This window comes from Miscanthus floridulus, chromosome 14 (assembly GCF_019320115.1).
Source record: "Miscanthus floridulus cultivar M001 chromosome 14, ASM1932011v1, whole genome shotgun sequence".
NCBI classification, from domain to species: domain Eukaryota; kingdom Viridiplantae; phylum Streptophyta; class Magnoliopsida; order Poales; family Poaceae; genus Miscanthus; species Miscanthus floridulus.
Window position 1 is genome coordinate 3673298 of NC_089593.1, and position 8278 is coordinate 3681575.

The window sequence follows — 8278 nt, forward strand, 5'->3', positions numbered from 1 at the left end:
TAATTATAATAGATATGAGAGCTACTATTAGCAAATAAGCACAAAATTAAGTCCATCAAGATTCAAACAATTTCAAGATAGGCACCATAACATAGAGCATGATTTTAGAAAAATCTAAAATAGGTTTCATAATTTTTTGAGACAAAATAATGTTTCTATGAATTTTCAATATTAAACAAGGTTTAGGCTTTTTTATTGCATTATTTTTCCATGTAAAAATATATTTGAATATTTTTTGATTTTTTATTAAATTTTAGATTTTGTTATAAAACTATTTTTAGCCCAATTTATCTCCTCGAACTTTCAACTTTCTCTGACGTGGCGCCACATCAGCAAAACCACCGTCAAAATTGCCAAGGTGTAAAAGTGTACGGTTTTAAAAAATTGAGAGCGGTTAAAAAAACTAATATTGTAGATCAGGAAAAAAAAATCGGACGATCGTAAATTGGACTCCTTCCGCTAGAAATCATACCTTCGCGTCGCTGAACGAGCTGTGCCAGCCCGCATAGGCTTTTGTCGTGCCACCGGACCTCGCCCGCAACCCCGTCCTGGCCCAAGGCCCAAGGCCCAAGTTACGAGACGAGCGACGCTGCCTGACCGATTGCTCATTGCGGGCCGGCCTTTTGTTCTCCCGCGAACTCTTTCTTTCTCCCTCTTCCTCTCGTGGGGTTCTCCCGTTCCCCTCACGTGCGGCGCGACCGACGCCGTCGCCGCCGCCGCCGCCCTACGCGAGGTGACCAGGTCTCCATCTTCGGGCACTTCGCCGGCGAAGAGCACCCACCAGGTACTCACACCCCTCCTCTTCCGTTACCGCTGCGCGAGACCGAGCACCCGAACCCTAACTTAATCCATTTGTGTTCGCGTCTAATCCGATTACACTGTAGTGTATATGCCTACTATCTTCCGACTTTTTTTCCCCCAAAAATTATCGGGTATGAATGTGTACACCCATGTCCTTTGCTGGCTCCGCCCCTAGATCTGAGGAGAACGATAGTTTATCTAAGACACTGTATGACCCTTGTTATTATGTTGAGTTGTTGACTTGAGGTGTTCTGTGCTCAAATGAAATGTTTGACTACAACACGATTAGATAGCTGCTATGTTTGTGAGGAAGAAGATGAGTTTAATTTTGCGAATGCATAGAAGTAAAATTTCAAGATAAAGCAAAGGTACTTGCATAAGTGACTCTGAAAGTTGCTCAAGTTATAGACTGACAGAATGACCAATTTCTGCATGTTTTGCCATTATTAGTCAGATTATCCTCTACTTTGCTGTTTACTTGGGCTCAGGTTTTGTTTTTTGTTTTCTCATATCATGTACATTGTTCTCTAATTCCTGTTTTGTTTTCCTTTTTCTTTCCTTCCATTCCTCATGCTATCGCATTCTTGAGAGCCTTCCATACCGTCCATCTGCGCATACTGCTATTTCTGCGTTCGTTCCTTAACAGTCGCTTACTTTGAGGTCCCATATCCCACTTGGATGCCCATGGATGAACCCAGTTACAGATTATTACGGAGAACGATAGTTTATATAATGCACTGTATCTTGTTATTATGTTGACTGAGGTGTTCTGTGCTCGAATGAAATGTTTGACTATAACACGATTAGATGGCTGCTATGTTTGTGTGGAAGAAGATGAGTTTAATTTTCGAATGCATAGAAGTAAAATTTCAAGATAAAGCAACGATACTTGCATAAGTGTGAAAGTTGCTCAAGTTATATTGACAGAATGACCAGTTTCCGCATGTTTTGTCATTATTAGTCAGATTATCCGCTACTTTTGCTGTTTACTTGAGGTCTTGTTTTTTTTCTCATATTATGTACATTGTTCTCTAATTCCTGTTTTGTTTTCCTTTTTCTTTCCTTCCATTCCTCATGGAATGTTGGTACCTTGCAATTACACCAGCCTGTTCAATTATACTTCAGATAGCATCGTCTTTGCTTGCCCACTTTTGCATGCTCACGCGGTCGATGCTATCGCATTCTTGAAAGCCTTCCATACAGTCCATCTGCGCATACTGCTATTTCTGCGTTCGTTCCTTAACAGTCGCTTACTTTGTGATCCCATTTCCCACTTGGATACCCATGGCTGAACCCAGTTGCAGATTATTAAGTATAATTTTTCTAGCTGTTTCTGTTGTTTTTCTTCCTATCCATACATCATCACTTTGCTCCCCCAATATTGGTCGTTCCTTTGTTCTTTCCAAAGTTTCCTTGGAACTTTGAGCTTTGGAAGTATGCCGAGGTGTACAGAGAATGCTGCTTCCACAAAATCAGCTGAATTGGTCGAACAACCAGACCATTTGGAGTTTGATGATCCTGATGAGGTAGATGAAGAGGAAGAAGTTGAGTATGAAGAAGTTGAGGAGGAGGTCGAGTATGAAGAGCCAGAGGAGTATGAACAAACTGAAGCTGCACGTCAAGTTGATGTTAAACATGACAGTAAAATGGCGGATGCCGATAAGGATGAGGATGAAAAAGAGAGTCATGCTGAACTTCTTGCTCTTCCTCCTCATGGATCCGAAGTTTATGTTGGGGGCATCACCTCTGATGTCTCTTCTGACGATCTCAAAAAACTCTGCGAGTCTGTTGGAGAAGTAGTGGAAGTGAGTACTACCTGCTTTCTCTGTGCTAGCTTTTGCATTTGTTTTGTTCTAAATTTGGAGTCTTTTCCTTTTTATTTTCTTTTCTGCAGGTGCGAATGCCAGGAAAGGGTGGTAAGCTGTATGCTTTTGTCAATTTCAGAACTAAAGAGCTAGCTTTAAAGGCCATCCAGAAGTTGAACAATAAAGATCTAAAGGTTTGTTTTAGGTTGAATTCATAGTTGATCTTCATGTTATCCATTATTGCCATTATTTATATTGATTTTTTTACAACAGGATGGGTGTATGTGATAAAGCAAGTATTTGATAAGACAGATCTTCCCAAGTAGGGAACTAAGTTGAAAACTGTATTTTTATGGACTTTATGTTTAGTTTCATGGATCAGATTGAAACATAGCAAAGTACAAGGTTATATGATTACACTCATATCCACTTGGCATTTTAAAAAAAGTTTGCGCCAGTTCCACTGTTGAGTTTGAAATACAGAACCTTGTGACTAATTGCAGACCCCTGTGTTCAGTTATATTTTCATAAATCAGAATCATGGATGGTTGTAGATTATGTTTCAAAAAATAATTTGGGGGTCCTTTTAAAATATTTGTGACTACATATTATGCAAACTTAGTTTTACAACCCAAAGAACATGAATGCATGCTTGTACTTCCTGGCTCATTAATACCTGATTCATGTATCTTGTATTTTGATACTAACTAGAACCCTATTATTATGATTCTTGTAATAACAGGGAAAAAAGATAAGAGTTTCTTCCTCCCAGGCTAAGAACAGGCTATTTATTGGGAACATACCCTATAAGTGGACAGAGGATGATTTCAAAGAAGCAGTGGAGGAAGTTGGTCCTGGAGTTTTAAAAGTTAATCTCGTGAAGGTATGGATACAATACTAGGATGGTTCAACTATTTTAGCGTGCTGCGTGCATCATTACAGCTATTTTATTACTCTGATCTGAATGTATATTTATTGTAGGCACCACGTTCAGATACAAACAAGGGTTATGGCTTTATTGAATACTACAACCAGGCTTGCGCAGAGTATGCTAAGAAGAAGATGTCTACCCCAGAATTCAAACTAGATAAAAATGCCCCTAATGTCAACTGGGCAGATACTAAGAATGGTGGTGAATCTTCCTCTACTGCACAGGTTCTGAGCACCATATGACAAAGTGATACATTTGATGTTTCTTCTATCATGAATTCATGATATTGTATTTGGACCCACATGAGGAAATGGTACCTTTTATGTTTCTTGTATCATGATATTGTATATGAATGTCCATTTTTTTTTCAGGTTAAATCACTATATGTAAAAAACCTGCCCAAGACTGTTACTCAAGAGCAACTGAAAAAGCTATTTGAGCACCTTGGAGAAGTTACAAAAGTTGTTCTTCCTGCTGCAAAAGCTGGTCATGAAAATCGGTATGGTTTTGTTCACTTCAAAGAACGATCCATGGCTATGAAGGCTCTAAAGGACACTGAGAGATACGAACTTGATGGTGAGTTTCCTTATCTACCATCCTTCTATAGCTAGTCAGTTTTGCTTCATGTATGCAGAAGGCCATAATTTTTTTGTCCATCAGGTCACCTGCTGGATTGCTCACTTGCAAATCCTCTTGCTGAAAAGAAGGATGATACGACATCAGTACCTAAAGGAGGTCCATTGCTCCCAAGTTATACCCCACTTGGATATGGACCGATGGGAGCTTATAATCCACTTGGAAATGGCCTGGCAGGCGCTTACAATCCACATGTAAATGGAGTGGCAGGTGCTTATGGTGTGCTTGGTGCTCAAGCTGCACAGGTAGATGAAATCTTATAATTTATAAACCATCCCAATGCATGAGGGAATAAATATACAGGAGGGTGATATCTTCTAACTACTGTTTATCTTTGACATTCTTCATACTTGTGCAGCCAATGTTGTATGTTCCAGGTGCTCCTCTAGGTTCAACTATGATCCCAATGGTTCTACCAGATGGCCGTCTTGTATACATGTAAGTATTTCTTCTATCCTAAGTATTATTCTATAAAGCTTATACAGCATACATTACATTACATTGATTTGCTAGCGTAAGCCCAACACCCGCTACATCTGGTCCCCAATGTTGTCGTTGTAAACCTGTTGGTGGGAGTCCATTGATAAACATATGGTGGTTTGTCGTTAATACATCTGTTTACGGAGAAGAAATGGTTCGATCAATGTGTGCTTATAACATAAAGTTATCCAGTAGTAACTGAGGGATGTAAAAAGTGTGGCACACCTACCAAATGCCTTGTCTCTGTTAAAACACATGTAATTTATTTAGTATCTGTGGCTCTTAAATTTGACAAGAGGCAGACCTAGAGAATCTAGGTGAAAAGAGTATCTCTGTTGTAGAAGTAGTTTTTGTGAAATTTTCTTTGGTCCTTGCATCATTTTTTCTTCGTCTCATCTTAGATCTTAAGAGCAGTTCTATGAACCAACTGTTGCAGTGATATTACCCTGTTGATTCCCTTCATATTTTCCTTGGTCTTTGGCAGACCACAGCCTGCAGGGCAGCAGCCTGTGCCTATGACTTCGCCTCCGCCACAGAAAGGTGGTCGTCATAATGGTGACAGCGGTGGTGGTGGATCCAGCTCTGGTGGAAGGCGACAGAGGGGAGATGAAAGTGGTAGTAGTAACAACAGCCGCAGGGGTCGGCACCGTCCCTATTGATGTTTGCAGTGTCGCTGTTAGCGCTTAGAGATTAGAACCTAGTAGACATTTAGAGTATCTCTGTTGCAACAGTACAACCATGCAGGCTACCAACTAATCCTGGAAACGGTACTTTCTGGCCCCGTTCGGATGGTATGGTTCTGGAGGAATTTGGATGGTTTGAAGGAATTCTGAAGGAATTTGTGAGAGAAAAACACTGTTCCGGATGAAAAAAGAAGCGTATCAAGCCGGGTTTAAGGGCACGCGAACGGGGCCTCTAGTAGTTATTTTCGCCGTTGTGAGAATAATAACACAAGCTGCTGTTGTGAGAATAATAACAGTGCAAAGTGGCAGATGTAATTTGGGATGCAGTGGTAATGTATCTTTTGCTCAAACTTCAAGAATAGTTATGATGTTCGTGTCTGAGGTCTACATCGTGTCAGTTTGGCCGCTTTTTGTGTGATGAGTTTTAGTAGTGGAGTGGCTGGTGGATATACAATGAAATGTATGGACTGAACAGTCATCATACACCTCTAGCTTATATGAGATGAAAGTGAAGATTTTTTGGTGAACGCTGAGCAAGTGGAGTGAACTGGTGAAGAACTAGCAGCAGCAAGTGAAGTCAAGAATGAACCGGTGAACAACTAGCAGCAGCAAGTCTGAAACTGTGAAGTGAAGCATTGCTGCGCAAGAGGATCTCGGGTGGTCTCTCGTGCAATCATTCTCAAGTAATCTTTGCCATCGTGTTTGCATATAGAACTGGATGGATACATTCTCATCGCAGTTAACTGATTTAATCAGGCTACGTGGATGCAACTTTTCAGTATTTGTGTACGAAAGAAAATTAGAGAAAGTGCTACCGTTGTGCTCCAACTGGCCCTGTGAAGTACATTCTGAAATTCTGTACAATCATCCAGTCAGTTAGCTAGTACTCGTTGTACCTTCCCTTCCTTCTCTGCCCTATGGTTTTACTTGCTAAAACCAAATTTGTGTCGTAATTAAGTTTGTCTTAGTCACTGACATATTTGAGTACTACAGCTTATGACATGTGAAGGAAGCTGGATGTGAATGACTTCACACCACTCTAGATTCATCGCTGGCCCCGTTCGGCTTGCCCATATTCGGCTTGTTCGGCTTCTTTTTTCAGTCGGAGTGTTTTTCAGTCAGTTTCAGTCAAAATTCTACCAACCGAACAGAGCCAAAAAAACAGCTTGCCCAACGTATCGCAAAATTTCAGACCCTACTTAACCTAACTAGTAAAAACATCTTTGTTTTAGGCAGCACGTCCAGAATTTAGATAGCAAAATCCTACAAACAGGCCTCTGCAGTGTACGCTAGGCAGAAGATGACAATCCCATCCTGACTAAATAATGTTACCATTTTCTATATGTCTTGTATCATGATAATAATGTACATGGGCCAGCATTTGTTTCTTTAGGTTGAATCTCTATTTGTCAGAGACCTTCCCAACACAGACAGATGTGTGAGAACCTTGCATAAAACATAAATTACAAAAGTTGGTCATGAAAACCTGTAAGGATGGTCCATGGCCATAAGGCTCTATCCCCCACCCAAGAAATCCTGCATCAGACGTACGCCTGCACACGCCGCGGTGCGTGACCCAAGCTGCAGTTATGGCGGCGCTACTTCCCAAGGCGACCGCGGCAAGCTGGAGGCCACCAGCCCCGCGCGCCGCCACGCGACTATGCCTGGTCAACCCGCTGCGACGCGACCCGAGGAGGATGAAGACGGATGGACGAAGGTACTACAGAAGAAGCGTGCAGCTCCGGCGAATCCTGCATTCATGGAAGCCCTCAGAGGTAAATGCATCCGATGCCATGTTGTTGGCCACCGGGCAGCAGATTGTAGAGAGCCGGTCCGCTGCATCAGTTGCAGGAGGTTCGGCCATAAAAGCCAGGGACTGCAACCAAGCTCCGCATCGCTCTGCTCGGCGCCCGCATGCTCCCGCTGCTCCGCCCCCACCGGACCCCAGCGAGTTCCCACCCCTACCGTGCCGCACCATGCCGGCCACTGGGGACCCCGCGACCCGCCCAGAGGTCACCAGCCCAGTGGTAGCTTCGACCGACGCGATGGAAGAAGAAGCTGTGCGCCTATCTTCCTGCGCCGTGGTGCTCGGTCAATGCAGAGGCCACAGCGATGTGAAAACAGAGGAGGTTGCGAAGGCGCTCCGGACCTGCTTCGGAGTCCAGCGGGGAGACGTCAGGGTGTCACGACACCGGCCGGAAAATCTTCCTCGCCATCTTCAAGTACCCGCACCACCGTGACACCGCGGTGGCCTCGAAAAGGCTTCCTGTGGGCAACCTTGAATTCTGCATTTGGCCCTGGCGCATTCTCCCCTACGATGACAATGAACGCCGCGGCCGCCGTGATGGAAAGAGCGAGCGCTGGGGAACAAGCCTGCTCCGAAGCCTCTCTCGTGCCCCCGAGCGGACGAGTGAGAGAGAACGCTCTGAGTCAAGGCATGGCCGACGCGACAGACCAACCGCGCCCGACGGACGCCGCAGGTACACCCAGCGCACAGCAGTCCACGGCACCAGCGACGTCGGCCCGCAAGCTGCCCCGGCAGACAGACAAGCGACACCAGAGATCGGCCAGGTGTTCCTCGTCGACACGGCGACACCAGAGATGGAGCCCCATGGGGAGATGACGTCCCCACCTACCCAGCCGTGCGATCAGCTGCTCCATTCGACACGGCAGGAAGGTGTCAACCCCATCTCGTCGCCTGTTTCAGAGCCCAATGGAACCCTGCCACAGGGCGCGAGGGAAGGGGGCCTGCAAGCGACCCCTGCGAAGGTGGACGCAGGGGCTACAGCGTTTGCTCCCACGGCAACGCCACCTGCATCGCCGGTCACGAGGGCTGCCCCGCCTACTCCTCCGGCCGCTCCAACTGCTTCACCAGCGATACCGATGAGCATCACCCGTGGCCGCACTATGGAGCGCCAAGAGGGTCGTCACGGAAGTGCCCG

At 44.6% G+C, this 8278-nt stretch overlaps 1 pseudogene; it reads left to right on the forward strand.

Moving 5' to 3' along the window:
• The first annotated feature begins 644 nt into the window (after positions 1 to 644).
• Positions 645 to 6407, forward strand: LOC136504780 (heterogeneous nuclear ribonucleoprotein Q-like; annotated as a pseudogene).
• The last annotated feature ends 1871 nt before the right edge of the window (positions 6408 to 8278 follow it).